Source organism: Phyllostomus hastatus, unplaced genomic scaffold, assembly GCF_019186645.2.
Source record: "Phyllostomus hastatus isolate PE091 unplaced genomic scaffold, TTU_PhHast_1.1 phas_scaffold_114, whole genome shotgun sequence".
NCBI classification, from domain to species: Eukaryota; Metazoa; Chordata; class Mammalia; order Chiroptera; family Phyllostomidae; genus Phyllostomus; species Phyllostomus hastatus.
In genome coordinates this window covers 6,775,325-6,793,418 of record NW_025334006.1, presented here as the reverse complement: position 1 = coordinate 6,793,418, position 18,094 = coordinate 6,775,325, and the positions used below count along the sequence as shown (strand labels likewise).

Here is an 18,094-nt window from a genome sequence, read left to right as displayed (position 1 = left end):
CCAGAAAGCACCAGAAACACACCAGAGAGCTCAGGAGCACACACAGGACCCCCTACTTCAAATGGCTGAGGCTGTCAGAGGCGAAACCAAACCGTGCTGTCTCTGCTCTGCTACAATACTCTGTTGGGTGATCTGGACACTGTAAGCACCTTGCCTCGGGGCACAGACAAAACATGAATTACAATAGGACATACAAAAGCCTTTCTGAAATTCCAGTGACTTTGGGCAGTAACAAGGAAGATACTGGAGAGGTCATGGGGATGTTCTCTCTTACTTTTGGGCTATCAGAAAACAACAGCCGCATCAAAGGACATCATCAAGAAGGTGAAAAGATAACCCAAAAGAATGGGAGAAAATATTGGCAAATCACATAGCTGACAAGTAGCTTGCAACCAGAAAACACAAAGAACTTCTACAACAGAACAATGAGACAACTGAAAATGGGCAAAGGATATGAATAGACATTGCTCTAAAGAAGTGTTACAAATGGCCAATAAGCACATGAAAAATTGCTCAACAGTATTCATCATTAGGGAAATGCAATTTAAAACCACAATGGTACACCGATTTGAACCCTCTATAATCAGAAAGATAATAACAAGTGTTAAAATGTGGAGAAATTGGAACCTTCACACAGCACAGGGGAAACTGTAACATGATGCAGCCACTGCAGAAGAGTCAGGCAGGTCCTCAAAATGCTAAACAAAGTGACCACAAGGTCTAGCAATTTCACTCTAAGGTCCTGTATATGCCTAAGAAACCTGAAAACATGTCTACACAGAAACTTGTACGTGAGTACTGTGACAGCATTATTCCTAACATCCCAAAAGTGAAGATAACCTAAATGTCCACCCACTGGAGAATGGGGTCGACAATATGCAGTATAACCATTCAGAGCACTACTATTCAGCCATAAAAAGTCACTTCATACTGACAGAAGCTACCACATGGATGAACCTTGAAAACACCATGCTAAGTGAAAGAAACCAGACATAAAAGGCCATATATTGTATGCTTCTGCTGACATGAAATGTCCAGGAAAGGCAAGTCCACACTCTCAGAAAGTAGATTAGACCGGTTGCCAGGAGGAGGAGGAGGAAGGTGCGAATGGACGGTGACATCGAATGGGGAAAGAACTTCTTTTGGGGGTGTTGAAAATGTTGTGAAATTAGACAGTGAGAGCCATCTCACAACTCTGGAAATACACTAAAAACTACTGAACTGTATACTTTTACTGGTAAATTTTGTATGGTAAATGTATCTCAGTAAACCTGTTACAAAACGGTGGACAAGGAATCGGAGAAAGGAACACGGTCCACACTGGCTGAGCTCTAAGCCCGACGTGCCCACCGACAGTCGGGGCGCCTTGGGGAAGTTACCAACCGCACCTCGGCACCTTCCAGTGGCTGCTCTCAAGGGTCCCTTCACGCTGTCCGGTTTCTCTCCTACTTCACAGTTTACAGAATAAGAGATACACAGCTCTGCTTTGAAAAGGTCACACAAAATCAAGAAGAAAAACACGAACAGGGAATTTGTTTTGCATTCAGGCAAATTTTATAATATTTTCAATGTTAAAGATTTTAAAACAATACAAGTAACAGAGAAATTAGTAACAGCTGAGCAAAAGGTCTGACTACTCCTTATTTTTCCGGTAGTTAGACATGGGACCAATCAGATAACCTACCTGAATGTTTATTCCCTCATTCAGAAGCAGGACCACGTGGGTCACGTGCGTGTCTGCTGGCTATGAAGTCCTAGACTATCCCACAGGGTAATGATTTTCACTCTTTCATCTATTTCTCATAAACAAGCAAAACTACATAACACTCCACTTTTGGGAGATGTTCACAGCTGCTAGCTCTACAGTCGCAAAAAATTGAAACAAACTTTAACCAATTAGTATTATCTGATCATGCTCTGAAGTTCAACATACCAGTGAAAATCAACACACAGTCAGTCAAACTCTATCTGTGAAATCATGCCTCTTCAGTTAAATTCAATCAAACTGTCAATCACAATTCCAATGAGCTCCATTTGGTTCATTAACACTAGGCTTCTGAAAGATATCGGTAGACCAGGTGTAAGTGTGAAGCGACGAGATCAGTCTTCTAAGTGAGCTGCTGAAACAGCCTTGTGTCTTTGCTGTACATTTTGTGCCTCTTACACAGGGGCTTCCTACCAGGGGAAGAGCCGAAATCAGCAGTGAGCTTTTTATTACGATGTGATTGACCTGGAATGGATGGGTAAGGATGCCATTACCAGGGTGACCAGCTGGGTGGCAGGAAAGGAAGCCTGGCAGGAAAGACTGCAGAGATGGAAAGGCAGCTTTGAGACCAGACCCTCCTGCCCAACACAGCCAGCCCTACCGCCTGCCGTGGGGTGAGGTGAGAAACAGATGCAGCATCATCTAGGGAGGCCAGGAGGGGAGGAGAGAGGTGGAGGAGGAAACCACGCAGCAATGCTAAGGAACGGAAGCTCCCAAGGCCACTAAAGAAGCCATACCCACAGGAGAAGCTGGTTGACAGCACCCTTGGGCAGTAAAGGGCCCTGAGCACAGCTGTCTTCCTACTTCTGGAAATGAAACACACACACACACACACACACACACACACACACACACACACAACTATTGGGTCTCACTTCCAAAGTCACAGCTGAAAAAAGTAATTGCTTTAGCACCAATCAAGAATTTAAAATAACAAAACATAAAACATGACTGAGCATACCAAGTTTAAAATCTGAAAGAACAACTCAAAGCCCAGGCAGGAAAATAAACCAGCCTTGTCATGGCTTTCGAGCAAATCTAAGTTTCTTGTTATTTGTTTTTAAATCAATAGAATACAGAAAGCAACAATATATTTCTTCTGGTAGGTCTGATCCAAAGTACAGAAGGGAAAAAGATACACCTTTGGGAGACCACTATTTAAAATGGCCTTTCTCAAAACACTCTTTTCAGCTCTGAGGATATGAACGTTTTCTCAAAACTGTTATTAAACCAAAAGGTCAGTGTTTCTGGATGGGCTACTCTCGGAGAAGCACAGGAAAAGCCGACTTTGCCGATTAGCACAGTGCATTGCCAAGCGGACCTTTAGGGACTGACTGGCCAAGGTTGTGCAATGAGAAAAAGTAAAAACGAGAAATGTTCAAGCCACATGAAGCAGAATCTGCCATGGAAATCGGCAGAACTATGTCTAGCTCAGGAAGTATGGTTCCGCAGCTTTCACACGCACACACATGCACACACACATGCTTTCTGTTCAAAGTGCATTAAGACAAAGGACGTTTTCTTCATACATGTGCACTTTTGAAAATCCCCTCAGAAATCATTTTACCTCGGTCTCGATGGCAAATGTACCTGAACAAACACAAACACGGGCCTTCCGTCTGTGAAGCCCAGCTGACACCACACTAACCACAGAGCCCAGGAGGACAAACTCCAGCACTGCAATTGCCTGGTTACAGCAAGTGTACCCTCAACCCTTTATCTGAAACTGTTATTGAAAATAATAAATACCTGTATGGTTGAAAGCAGTTCATGATTCCTAACAAAATTATGTTGGTTTTTTTTTTAGTCAACAATATTCTCAACAAATGCTTGTGTTTAATCCAAAATTTCTTCTTTGAGTGCCTCGCAATCTTTTACCCCTCTTAGCCATAGTCAGAATTTCTAAGAATTTAAATTCTTAAGAGATTCTAAGACTCTATATTTCTAATTTGGGTTCAGGATCAAGTAAGAAACGCCTGTCTTTATACTTAATTATGAGTATTCTTAGCAACTGTGAACGCCACGATCCCAGTCCTCAGAGAAAGTGCGGCAAAACTCATTCCCTCTCACCCACGTAACGTGCGCACTCTCTGCCCTCAGAGAGTGGTCACCCCGGCGATGGGCAGGGAATGGGGGTGCGAGGAGACACTCCAATATATTCAAGAGAGTTCTGTGAATGGTGAACAGAGATGCCTCCAAAACAGGGAAAGACTTTATGAAGGGCCTCAGCATGTATTAAAAAGAAAAAAAAAAGACCGGAAACAACCGGGAGTTGAGGCTCGCACACACTCCCTGGACTCCAGGGCCACACCCACCCCCTTCGCCACCTCCTTCGCCACCTGCTCCACCTGTGCCTCTCCCTTCCCTCTATTTCCTGTGCATAATCTTGACCCTGTAGTCCCCTCCCCAATTACAGTATTTCTTAAACAGTCTCCACAAGTTACTTAATAAAAATGATGGCTTGCCTGTTAGAAAAATGTCAGGTCCTTTGGGATTTTTTTCCTTTACTCCATTTCTCTTTCTAGTCTTGTCATTTGCTGATACATATCATGCCCAATTTTGTAAAGCCTATATTTCCAAATGCTAGTTATAAAACACTGATGAGAGCTAGGAAGATCTACTCTAAGAAGAAAATAAACGTATACAGTTGCATAACACAAGCAGCACATTTTAGATAAAGGCCAAATCCACCAGGACTGAGCTAGCTGAGGAAAAGCTTATGCTCTTATAACACAGCCCAATTAAATTTTCAGCTCCATAGGAAGTGTTATAATTTCAATAAATTCAATAATGTAAAAAGAGCTCTGATTGTTTAAAAAAAATAATGGAAGCCCCCATGCAATCAGTAAAATACAACACACGGTTATTAGCGGTAAATGACTCAGGCCGCAGGATAAACCCTGCCCTGCTCCTTATCTTATAAAGGTACAGGTTTGATGAGAAGTCGGAAGATGACCAGAATAAACGTCACAGGTTAGGAAGAAACACGTAATAATCTCATACTATCCATTGTGGCACCATCCAATTGGCAGACAAACACACACACACACACACAGCTGACAATCATATTCACCTAAGGATAATTTATCTTAAGACGGCCTTTTAAAAATCGCCATCTGCCTAGATACCTGGCAGGGTAACCAAGGCTGCTTACACATTGAAGTCAATAAGGACATTAGAATGAGAATCCCCAACTGCACACTCATGACATAAACACTGGGTCAGAAGGCGCAGTGATACAAAGAGACTGGCAACCTGAACATGAAGAGCATCCTGTTAATGGTTTATTTTGTAGTATTATTGCTCCGAGGTATTCATATACCTTCATAAACTTCTAATTTAAATGGCATAACATGCAAATCGTGTTCATTTTCTTGTCTGTTTCACAACAGGCACGCACGGAGACCAGATCCACATTCCACTCTACCTGAAAACAAACATCAGTATCGGGCCGCGGAAGCTGTATAGCGAGAGACAAGCTCATCATTCATATGCTACAGTTGCCACATCTTTAAGGAGACAATTCTTTAAACCAGTATTAAGAACCAGATACATCTGGTATTTCATGTCTTAATATCCTGAATAATAGTTGCAAGACCTCACAAGGCCTCTGGGAAAATAAGATCTATAATTTAAATTAAAAAATAATAATTACCTCTGGATATTGCTTTTTGATGCATAGCTTAATTTTTCTGTTTGTTTCACAAATGAATGTATTTTGCTCACTGGGGATTCCAAAGCTATAAATTAAACAGCATTAAATCTCCAACCCCAAATGGAGTACCAAAACCACCAAACCCGTGTCCGTTTCACCCCAATAGTCTGGAGTGCGGCCACATTCACAGGTTTCTCCAGAAAGACTCATGAGATACAAAGAGGAGCAAGCTGGAAATAAAAGGGGCTCCTGTCCAGCCCTGACTCTGGTGCCTTGGGTTTTGTGATTTTACTCAAAAACACGGCCTTGCTTTTTAGGCCATGGCTGTCTCCTCTGTAAAACGGGGGCCCACACTCGCAGGTGTCTACCAGCCCTTGCCTTGCACAGCGTGTTAAGCAGGAGACAGATGGGACTTGAGGACTTGCGCTTCAGCCTCCACTTCCCTTAAAAGCCTGTTAAAATGAAGGTAAAGGAATAAAAAAGTGTGTCACTGGCAACAGATACTGTTTATTGTTTTCCTTGATCTGGAGAAACTGTCTATCAGCTACTCACTCAGCAAACCGCCTCAAGGCTTCACCGACAAAGCAAAGTAAGGGGACACAGGACGGGGTGGTGGAGGGAACACTATCACAGAGCTTTGCAAAGCTCACGGATGATCAAGAGAAATGTGTTATTTCTTTGATTTGTGGTGTCAAACATCAGTCTTTAGGTGAAATAAGTCACAAACTTTCGGGGCACCTGAACGGAGGGTCAGAAAGAAACAAATCACGCACACTGTGAAATTCACACAAGCAAAGTTAAGTGTGCTACTACTCAAAAAAACCCCTTCAAGACAAGTCCCCTTGCCTGAAACTTCACGCCACTGCTGCCGCCTCCGGGTTTACGCTCTGGGACGCCCTTCCCGGGCCACCTGGGGCCACACTGACCCTCAGTGCGTTGTTTATAAAGGAAAGCAGGGCAGGCACTCGTTATGAGCTTACCCGAGGCTAAAAGTCTTCAGTTTCAATGTTTAGGCTCAGTTTTCAGTTCTCTGGTCAACCATATGAAGTTACTTCTGTTTTTTTTTTTTTTTATTATTTTCTCAAAAATGAAGTGACTTCTCTGGGAATGCACAACCTAGGGAAATCAATCAACTCACTAGGAAGTAAATGCACATTGAATTAATCCTACGCTGGGCTTTATAAGATATGAAAATATATGGTCCCTGCCATAAGATTAAAGTCTAAGTTAGTAAAAATGTACTACTGAGCTCAGCTGCAGTCATGGAGTACTTCATGAAGGAGGTGGGACATGCCCAAGGGCCTACATTAGATGTACGGAAAGGAAACCAAACAAAGCTTGTTTGTAAGATAAAATATGTTTAATTGTGAGGAGTCTTGGAAAGTAGGCAGGAGTTTAAAGAAGTGTTTTCTTAAAAATGGGCAGGTGTTAACATATGGGAATAATGCAATGAAATAGGGTGTTCCTAGAAATTTAACCTGGCAAAGGTTTGCAGGTAAACAGGACAGGGACAGTACATGGCAACTACTGGTTCTCCAAGAGTAGCCTCATCCTCACTTCCCACCCCTTCTCTCTGTTCCCGGGCAGCAGCACCACCTGGAACTCGTTACAGATGCAAATATTTCTGCTCCCCACCAGACCTCTAAATCACAACCTCTGGGGGTGGGGCCCAGCGATGGGTGTGTTAACAAGCCTTCCGGGGGATTCTGGTGCTCACTCAAATTTTGAGACACTGGCATAAGGTGATGAGGACCTGAACTAGGACCCTGGCCATAAAAGTACAGTCTAAGACACGAGGACTTTCCTGGGAAAAACTGGTCATCGGCGAATGACTGACAGATGAAAAAGGAAGAAGCCAAAGGTGCACCCAGATGCCAGAAACTGAATAACCAGGATGGTCAACTGAAGAAAGAAGGAGAGGCTGTGTGGGGAGCGAAGATGATGAGTTCGGTTTCAGACACACTCAGTCGAGAGTCATGGTAGAATCACCACATGGAATCGTAGGATATTAGACATTTGAACCTGAAATTCAGATTTGATTTGAGATTTGGCTGGAAATGCTGATCTAGGAATGAAAAAAAAAAAATGTGTAAAGAAAAAAAGTAGAAGGCTCAGGAATAGGCCTTAAAAATCCATCCGATGATGGAGGTGAGTGAAAGAACATCACCAGGGACCAAAGAGAAATGGAATGGAAAGGAAGAAATGAACCAAGATACCATGCGCAGAAAGGGTAAATAGATTTCATCTCATGTGCCAACTCCGATTAACTGGCAGTGGCTGCCTGGGGTGTTGTGTGTAGGAGGACTCCAAGGCCAAGGCCAAGGCCAAGTTCAGTGAACTGACGTCTGCCCTGGGCACCGGAGGAAGACCTGGCAGCATGGCTTTCAATTACCTATCACCCCATGGAGTGTATGGAGATCAGACTGCGTGGGCACCGGGGATCGGTAGGAGGAAAACAACGTCGTATGGCAGCAATTACAGGCCTCTCTTCAACAAGTTTAGAAACGAAACAAAAAGGAACGAGGTGGAAAAATAATGAATAAAAGATGATTTTTGCAAATAGTGGGGATCTGTGCATGTTTGAAAGGCAGCCACAATCAATAATCTGTAACTAAATTATAAGAGACTGACGAATGCTAGCTGTTGTTTCTCAAAAGTAATTTAGAGAAAAAACTGGACTTTCGGTGGTGAGCACATGATAGAGTACACAGATACTGAATTATAATGCTGTACACATGAAATTTATGTCATTAACCAACGTTACCTCAATAAATTTAATTTCAAGAGTAATTTAGATACTATAGTGTATCCATTATTCAAAAACATCGGGTTGTTTAATGTATAATGACAAAAACCAATTAATATGTGTATGTTATATTCTAATCCACTTTCTTAATTGCACCGTGATGCAAGGTCATCGCACACTTTTAAAAATATATTTTATTACAGTGAAACACAGTGGAAAGCCCACTTTTCATGGGCCAAAAAGCTTTAACCAAGACTCATGTCCTTAACTAAATAATTTGCTTTGGTAAACAGAAAGTCAAGTATCATTCCAGTACCTGGACTCACAAATCAATCTTCTCTCTTCCTATTGTTACGTACTAGTGTGTGCTTTTTAGTACAAAAATTCCTGAGTTCAAATTCTTCAAAATCTGGCCAACACTACTTTCTAAGTGAGACTTTAAATTTTTCCTTACATGTAATCAAGCCCATGTAAAGCAAAAGACTCAAAAGTCTGAAAGCAAAGTCCCTCTTCTAATGCAGCTGACTTTCTACAGCCCTGGGTGATGTCAATCAAACCTCATCTCAAGGCTTTTCTTCTTCTGAATGAAAATAAAATTTGCGACCCAGTAATAGCCCTTATAAAAAGAGAGAAAACTAGAAAAACAGAGTCCTGTTTCTAGATGCTGGCCCACTACCAGACAGCAGGAACAGTGGGAGGATCACATGGAGACGGACTTGGGGCCTCAGAGGCTTCAAGTACGTGCCACTCAGGGCCTGATGCAGGAAAGGGTCGATTTAACTCACCGGCAAGACCTGACGGGGCAATGGCCTTGCCTGGGAAGTTTTAAATAAAGCTATTCCGATTTTATACCCTTGCTTAATTCAAATTTTATTTATGGTGTTTCAAATATATTAAACTATGAGACAGCAAAATACATAATGGTGTAATTTTTTTCATTAAACTACAGTGCAATATCCTGAGCCTGGTTTTTTATTTAATACATATTGTGATAATTATTTCAGCTCCTTTTTTGAAGTCAGATTATATCCAGAGCCCTGTTGTTTTCTTCCCTCATCTAAAGTAACAAATCTCCATATATTGTTCAGAAAATACCACTGCAACGTAGTCACAAGCAGTACTAATCTCTAATAAAACAAAAACAATTCTCTGTGAAGCACTGTGGAAACTCTGTAAAGTGGCTGATCACAGCCGATTTCACCATTTTTAAACTACAAGGCTGCACAAGGATTTCAAGACCAAAGGCTTTTCCTGTCTTTAATTTAAATGCAAGAACGTACTTAACCTTTTTCTAAAAATAAAATAAGTCGTCCACAGTGAAATTAAGCTGAACAGAAGCTACCAGTGAAAACATGCATTGTAACTGCATTCCCGGTGACCCACAAATCCCCTCACACCAGTGTTACACAGAGAAAGAGAAGGGATGGGACGCCTTCGTGTCCTTCAGGGGCATCTCAGTTTTATGACTCACGCGCGTGGTGTGTGAGGTTCCGGGTATGAAGCCTTGAGAATTCCTGGAACTAAACCAAACAGCAATGGCGAAGGCACTCCCTATCGGACCAGTGGTTTCACCCTTATTAGACCCAATATGGCCTTTTTTCAGCAAATATTGTGTACTATACCTTCATTACCCTTAAAAATGGATGACAATCTGACACAAAACTTTTAATCATATAATACCCAACATGTAATACTGAAAAAAGAAAAGAAACGATAATGAAACAATGTCTTTTCACTATGCAATGCTCAAACCTAACTACACTAGGAGATATAATAAAATAGTCTGAATCTTGAACTTATATGGCAAATCATATAGCTATTGCTACACATTCCTGAAACCCGTATATCTTAAAAACCACTCAAAACACTTTCTGCTTACATATATAAAACAATTTAGTACTGGGCTGGGTAAGCAGGTTTTCAAGTGCATGAATGTCTGAAGGGACATTCAGAAACTGAGCGCAGACAATTTTTCAAGTGGCGAAACTACCCCGGGCATTGCAAGGCGTCCAGACCTCGGCCCACACCACTGAACACCTGCAGCCCCCGCCCCCGCCCACAAACTTCTAAAACGCCTCCCTGGAAGCGGCACTGCCCAGCACTGAGCACCACTGTTTCAGACTGGGCTAAAATACTCACCCTGATGCTAGAAAAGCATGGGGAACCCAGCTGCCTAATGGTGTGTGTGACCTTTGAGAGTCGCATACAAGGCACTAACAATTGTAGGGATTTTTAAAACGCAGATAAGAATTTGTAGATGACGGCAGCGTGCCTTTCCCAGAGTGTTCTCTCCCTCGAGCTGCCCGAATATTCTAGCTTCCTCTATCTCCATAGTCACCAAAATTGCCTTTCCCAGTCCCCCTCGTACAGACCATCCTGGTTTTCCTCATGGTATCCAAACCCACTTTCCGCTAGTCGCCAATACTCGAATTTCCCCCTCCTGATGCCGGCAAGAATGAGGGCTTCATCAGGAATCCAATGGAAACAGGAAGGGGGGTACAAATTGCAGCCTGAAAACCCGGGCTCCGTGACAGGATATCACAGACATGCACACAGATACAGGGTGATACCCACTTACCCAGAAACTATGAAAATGTTTTCATTATTAACATTCACAAACATTTTCAGGTTAATGGCTTTAAGAGGACAATTTCCCACACAGATGTATCTCCAGCTGACACACTTCCCACCAAAACTGTCTACATCGCATAGCCCTAGCGAACTCAAGCTGTATGTTTCATAGGGGACAATACTAGAATTCACAGTGAACAACTCACTAAGGCCGTATCATTTTTAAGTTCAAGGGAAATGAGAAAAGGAATTAAATTGCTCACTGTAAATTAACTTACAATAATTCACAAAAATTCCTTTTTGAAATTAAGGAATGAAGAGTTTAGTAAGGAGTAAGTTCTTTATAAACACCAAAAATAAATTACCTTTCACTACAGCATATAAAACTACCTAGAATAAATGATAGGAAGGCAGCAAGAATGAGTTCAATCTACACACATACGAGGTCTGCCCAAAAGGCATCCATCCATGTACTATGAAAAATAGAGACACTTATTGAAGAAGATACAAGATACAAGAAACACTGTACATAGGACAATGACGCCTCAGTCCCCTTCAAAGCAGGCACCTTGGCCCTCACATAGTTCTCCTAATCACCATCAGCTGCCTCACTGTATTTTCCTGAATCTCACTGATGGTCTGAAATCTCTTCCCTCTATTAAAGCTGATTTTAATATTGGGAAGAGCCAGAAGTCACAGGGCGCCAAATTGGGGCTGTAGCAGGGTTGAGTCACCCAGGTGATTTGATGTTTCACCAAGAAACTCTGCACGAGACATGATGCATGAGCAGTTCATTGTTGTGATGAAGTTGCCAATCACCAGGTGCCCATAGCTACAGCTTTCTGAATCATCTGAATAGTTTCCGTGGAGGAATGTTCAAGCTTAGCGCAAAATCTGATGCAGATTCGTTGCTGTACTTGCTCAGTCATTTTGAATGCAATGGCCACACAGTACACATGCCCACTCGATGGTGTCTACTGCCCCCACTGACCAGTACAGTGAGGTTGTCATTGCTCACACATGCGCACTCCAGTCCTCAGCTGCGTAAGTGGATGTCATGCAAACCACTCTCATTATATTACCAATGGCTGGACTTTTTTCCAGACGCATGATACTCATGAGATACTTTAAAATACATGCACTTATGTCATTTTTAAGTACCATCAGCAATTGGATCCAGCCTTTAAAAAGAGTGTTATCAGGTAAAGTCCCAACTCCTATCCTATTAAGGTAAGTAAACATAAATCTTCTCTCATTTCATGACAAACTGCAAATTAAATAAATCTAAATTGTAAGATTTTATTGCATGTTTTAACACTTTTATGTCTTTAACATATTTTTTACCTCAATTATATAGTTCATAGGCTTCAACAGTACCAAGTTAATCTAACAAGACACTATACTTACATAAGATAAAAAGTTCGTATTTAAACGGATGGACATCTGCCACACGGCCATGAGAACCGCCACGCAGTACAAAGGATGACGGTCTGACGTGCCGCACACGACTTTCACTTTACAGTCACAGCCACTGTGTGTGTGTAGGTGTGTGTGGTCACCAGACGATTGTGACATACAGAAACATGTCACAATGCTTGCTTTCTCTTTTTAAAAGGACAGATGAAGAGAACTCAATGAGAAGGACAACAAAGCAATTTTCATTCCTCAATCAGGTTTAAGGACACCAGTGTTCTCCTCCAGATTCTACCCTCTGTGACTGGCATTCTTATCTATAAACTACCAATGAAGTTTCTCATGAAGACGAAATCAAGTGAACTGAGGAAGCAGTTCAAGGTCAAAATGAACATCAATACAGAAACAAAATGAAACTCTTCTCAACTGAAAAACCACCAGCATTTTATTAAAAAATCCTGACTTATATAACATTTATTTTAGCCAATACTTTATTTTGCAAGAGACTATTTTAGGCCATGTGTATTCTTCAGGATGTCGACATGCGAGGATTTACGACGCTTTCAACTACAGAAAAGATTGGATAACAACAAGAATTTGTGGTGCATCTTTCACGAGGATTTAGAATCCAGCCTCACAGCCAGGCCCAATCACACAAGTATTTTAGCGTCTGACTTCCAAGGTTCACATATTTATTACTGGAAACGAATCTGACCTGACAGTAACAAGAATTAATTTGAATCCCTTCCACTGTCTTCAAACACTGCTAAAGTCACAGATTACGATGAATGATGAGGAAACTAAAGGGTAAAATAAAATTGATGCTGATCGAGCATTGTCTAAAAGTTCATCTTCATGACCTTATTAAACGAGTGTTAAATCTTCCTCCCAGAGACATGACGGCTGGTGGCAAAGAGAAGATTGAGACAGTGAGCAGAGCAACATACATTTTATACAGAAAACAATAAAAAACTGGAAGCAAACTCAATATTCAAAAAAAGGGAAATGATCAAGTAGTCATATGACCATATTATGAAATACTATGCTCATACTAAGAAACATGCTTTAAAGAATATTAATACATGAACATTTTCTCACATTTAAGTGAAAAGCATAAGATAATAAACTGAACATACTGTTTGGTCTTCTTTTGTTCTATATGTTATACATCTACTACTTTAAAAAGAATTAAAAAGCCATAAAAATGTATATACACATATATAACTTGGAATGGTACATACAAAATGATAATAATGATTATCTTAGAATTTGGGGGCATGCATCATTTTTTCCTCTCTTTATACTAAACTGTATTTCACACACAAAAAACACATTTTTACTTTCATAATCATTTAAAAAGTCATTTTCAAACAGTGCATAAATAAATAGGCAATAAGTTCCAGCTTTTAAAAAATACCTTTCACAATTCAACTACGCACATCAAACGTACAAATTATACCAGTGAGCTAACAGAAGTTCAAACCACACTTACACCGAAAAAGAGCTGGTGGGACTAAGGTGCCTAAAAGCGAGCACCATAAGATTCAACGAAACAAAACTGTATTTTCCTTTTACCCACCCTGCCTTCACTCCATTATACTAGACTCTGTGTTCTTAAAAGACAAGGCAGTCAAAGAACACAGTCACACGCCACTGTGACAACAGTGTCTGGGGGCAGAGTCGACGGCACAGCCTCTTTCTTAGGCTGTCAGGGGCAAACCGCATGACGAGGGCTGTTGGCTGAAAAGCCCCTCTGCACTGAAAATTATGAGATGCAATTATGAATGTCAGAAAAGATTATTTCACGGCTATGTTAAATGTAGATAGAAAATGGGGGGAATGTTACAGAGCCAAAACATTCTTTCTTCACCTCAGTTTTTCAAGTAGCATTTAATTTTTGTCTGCCATTTAGATTTTTCACTTGATAACACCACGGTCCCAGTATGATGAAATACGTTACCAAGGACAGCTGATGAAAAATTCTTAGTCACCGACTTAAGCGACAAGCTGAGGTTAAGCTAAGTCCAATAAAAAGAATGAAAGATAACCGCCGATAGGATCTTCTACATCATGCAGCAAATATCCCACATAATGACAGTAAAGCTCCACTGAGACACATTTCCGGCACCCAGCATTCACTGCTACACAGAGTCACTACATTTTGAGATGTCCTAGAAAATCACTCTATAAATTGTCCATTTTGGCTATGAAACAGACAGAGAGACCTATATATTATATTCCACGCAGACCCAGCCTAAAAGAAAATGTAACTTCAACAATAAATTTAAACTTTGTCATTACATTCTTTACTGCCACTAGCGAAATAAAACATTTAAAGTTCTTTGCCTGCTGATTAGATTTATACTTAGAAATACATATAAAAATTTAGCCTTGCTTAAGACCGTATCTAACAACTTCTTATTGGGGTTTCATTGCCTGAAGCATCTCTAGTGAAAGCTATTATTCAACATACCAAATTTTCTTTTTTTTTTTTTTAAAGTTGCCTAGTACATGCACACACTACAATCACTGGCTAAAATGAAAAGCTTTAAACACTTATTTGTGGAAAATGTAACTCGTAACAAAATCAAAACCATCACTTTTACAAAGCTTTCAAGAGTCGCAATGACAGGTGACAGGACACTATAATAGATACTATACCTTTATCTTGAATATAATCTTCACCCCATTTATTTGGGTATTAGGAAAAATGAAACTAAATTATTCATTTCTTACAATAGCAGAGGAATTCTCAGATACTGTTTATGCCGTATGAATATAAACTGAAAATATCAAGTCTTTTCAACTTTTCACCCAAAATCCAAACAGAAAGTCAGACATGAGAAAGGGAAGTCTTTTTAAATAAAATGTATTGGGGTGACATTGGTTAATGACCTCAGATAACTTTCAGGTGTACAGTTCCATACTACAGCATTTGTATACTGCACTGTGCGCTCACCATGCAAAGTCTAGTCCCCTACCGTTCAGATTCCGAGGGGCTGCATTCAATGTGCATGTTACTCCGGGTAGGTAACGTGGCCACTTAACTATGTTGATTCTTCCAATCTGTAAATGCGGACTGTCTTTCCATTGCTCTGTGTCTTCTTCATTCAATTTCTTTTAACAATGTCTTGTCGTTTTCAGTGCACAGGTCCTTCAGGTACTTTGTTAAGTTTATTCCTATGTATTTTACTCTTTTTGTTGCAATTGCAAATGGAACTGCTTTTTTCATTTCTTTTTCCAAAATTTCATTGTTAATATACAATTTTAATGTAGTTGTGTGCAACAAATTTTTGTACAGAAGTCTTATATCCTTCAACTTTATTTATGGTTTCCAATAGTTTTTTGGTAGAATCTTGGGGGTTTTCTATATACAAAATCACATCATTGGCAAAAAGTGACCATTTTACTTCTTCCAATTTAGATGCCTCTTATTTTTTTCTCTTGCCTGATGCTCTGGCTAGGACTTCCAATACTCTGTTGATGAAGAGTAGTGAGAATGGCTGTCCCGGTCCTGTTCCTGATCTGAGAGGAAACGCTTTCAGTTCTTTACCATGGACTGTGATGTTGGCTGAGGGTTTAACATACATGGCCTTGATTATGTTGAGGCACATTCCTTCTATACCCATTTTATTGAGGGTTTGAATCATAAATGTCTGTCTTATACCTTGTAGTCTGCATCTATTAATATGAAGACATGATTTTATCCTTATTTTGTTAATGTGGCTGTCTCATTGATCAACTGACGTATGTTTAACAAGACCGCATGCCCACGATGAACTCCATCTTCCCATGTCCACTAGTCACGCAGACACACACCTTCAGATGTGTATGTGCCTCACAACCAAGTAGCTGTGCGCCACAAATGCTTGTGGCCCAGATGTTCACAGCAAAACCACCAGACGTGGGGTGGAAATTACAGCCTTTATCCTGATCATCCAGGTGCTCAACCAAAAACCACCCCAGGTGCATGCAGCTCTCCAACGTGTTCATGTGCTGAGCCGGGAACCCTTTGCCAAATGACAGCTGCAAGTTATTGTAACTTCAAGGGGAGAGATGTGGAGGTCCTCTCACACCACCGTGCTGCTGACATCCCAAAGTCAAGTCCTTGTAATCAGAATATCCCAACAGAGCTCTATTTCAAACAGAACGTGTGTGCCAGGGCCGCCAACATTTTCAGTGCTTACAGTCTTGGCGGTCTAGCCTTTTCCACTCTCGTCTGGGAATCCACAGAGTAACAGCACAGGCTGCCCCTCGAGGGACTAGCTTGCTGCAAAGATTCGTACCTTGAGACTACCTAGAACCTTTCCAGCCTCACTTGTGGTGGTGTAGCCTCAGGACCATGTTCTGGCTAACAACATGTGAGGAGACACGGTGTGTGCAGCTTCTGAGTCATGTCCCATGACACAGGCTGCAGGACAGTTTAGGAATGCAAAGCAGTGAGGCAGGAAGAGCTGGGTCCCAAAACTAGGGAATCATCAAGTTACCCAAAAGGGAATATGAGAGAAAAATAAAATTCTCCCTTTTTAAGCCAGCGTTACTTAGGGTCTCCATCAGACAGTAAAACCTATCTTCTACTCCACCTATCCTGATAAAGCATGGCAAAAATCCGAGGTTTAATCTACCCTTGCTCAGACCCAGAAGAGTCACAAGCAGTCTCAAAAACATACACACTGAAGCAGAGAAGAAAGTAGAAAAGCAGCTGTGCTGAGTACACTTGAAAGAGCTGAAAGAGACCTGGGGGAAGAAGATTGTATTTGCCCCAGGAAAGCCTCTCCGTACAGATATGCATACCTAATAAGGGGAAAACTGGAAAATCACTTAGGTGCTTTGTCCAAACCAGGGTAAGTAAACCATTTAAATGTTATTCAGTCTCTTTAGAAGACCCTTAGTTTCATTACTGCTAAAATGAGGCATAAATTAGATCACCTCCAATGTTCTTTTCAGTTAACATAATTCTGAAACTGACTCACTACCTATGACATCGCAGCACAGCAGCTGACAGTGTCAGCTCAAGAATCAGATTGCCTGGATCTAAAACACTGCTCTGCTATTTGATATACAAGCATCTTTGCTCATTAGCTTCCCAGTGACTCAGTGTCTTCGCCTGCAAAATGGGTATAATAAAAGTAACCATGAACAGAAGTGCTGAGAGAATGATGTCACCTTCTGACATATATATATACCAATACCTTATTAGATAACTCAAAATTCTACACAAGTAGTTCTCAAATTCAAATAACCAGCAATTTATAGACCACTCATCAAAATGACTAAATTACATTTTCTACCCTAACAATTCTTTAAAGCCCCATGCTTCTATCTACTTCCTGCTTAATAGTAGTCTAGCATAATCATCCCACCTACAGACTAACAATCCACTAACTTCTCACCACCTTTCCGGCACGCTGAACCTATACTAACAAAATGTTTCAACTATCCCAAAGTTTGTTAAGAACTTAACTGACTGATTAGAGAAATGCTCTTAATTTTTTTTTTCCTTCTCTCTTCTGGAACAGCATTCTACATAACAACAGCAAGGGACAACACAAATCCTCTTACTTTTTCTTTTACTGCAAATTCAGTAAGCAGAGAATTTGCAATGAAGGGATTTAAGTCACAAGTTCATCCTCCCTCTCTCCACCATAGGCACAAAACTCAGACTCCATCACCCCATGCTGGTGCTCCGGCTAGGAACCCACGTCCACTCTGCTCTGTGGTTACCTTTCAGGAATTCCTAAGGCCCAGGACAAACCAATGCACTGCTTCAAAACTCCCTTTGATACGCTAACAGTCCCTAAGAGAATGTCAACTATCAGCTAAAAAAATAAACATTAGTTTAGGCCTAAAACAGTATGCCTGGGCATAAGTTAGGTAGAATATTAATACATTGGAGCTGCTGGAAATGTTTTCAGCATTAGTGTTAAAATCCTGTAAGAAAGTA

The 18,094-nt window shown here is 40.9% G+C and overlaps 1 protein-coding gene across 1 annotated transcript in view; it reads right to left on the bottom strand.

Annotated features, from left to right (window-relative positions):
* The window catches only part of CHCHD3 (coiled-coil-helix-coiled-coil-helix domain containing 3), a 266,630-nt gene that overhangs the window by 212,097 nt on the left and 36,439 nt on the right, over positions 1-18,094 (bottom strand). The gene's annotated exons all lie outside the window — the stretch shown is intronic.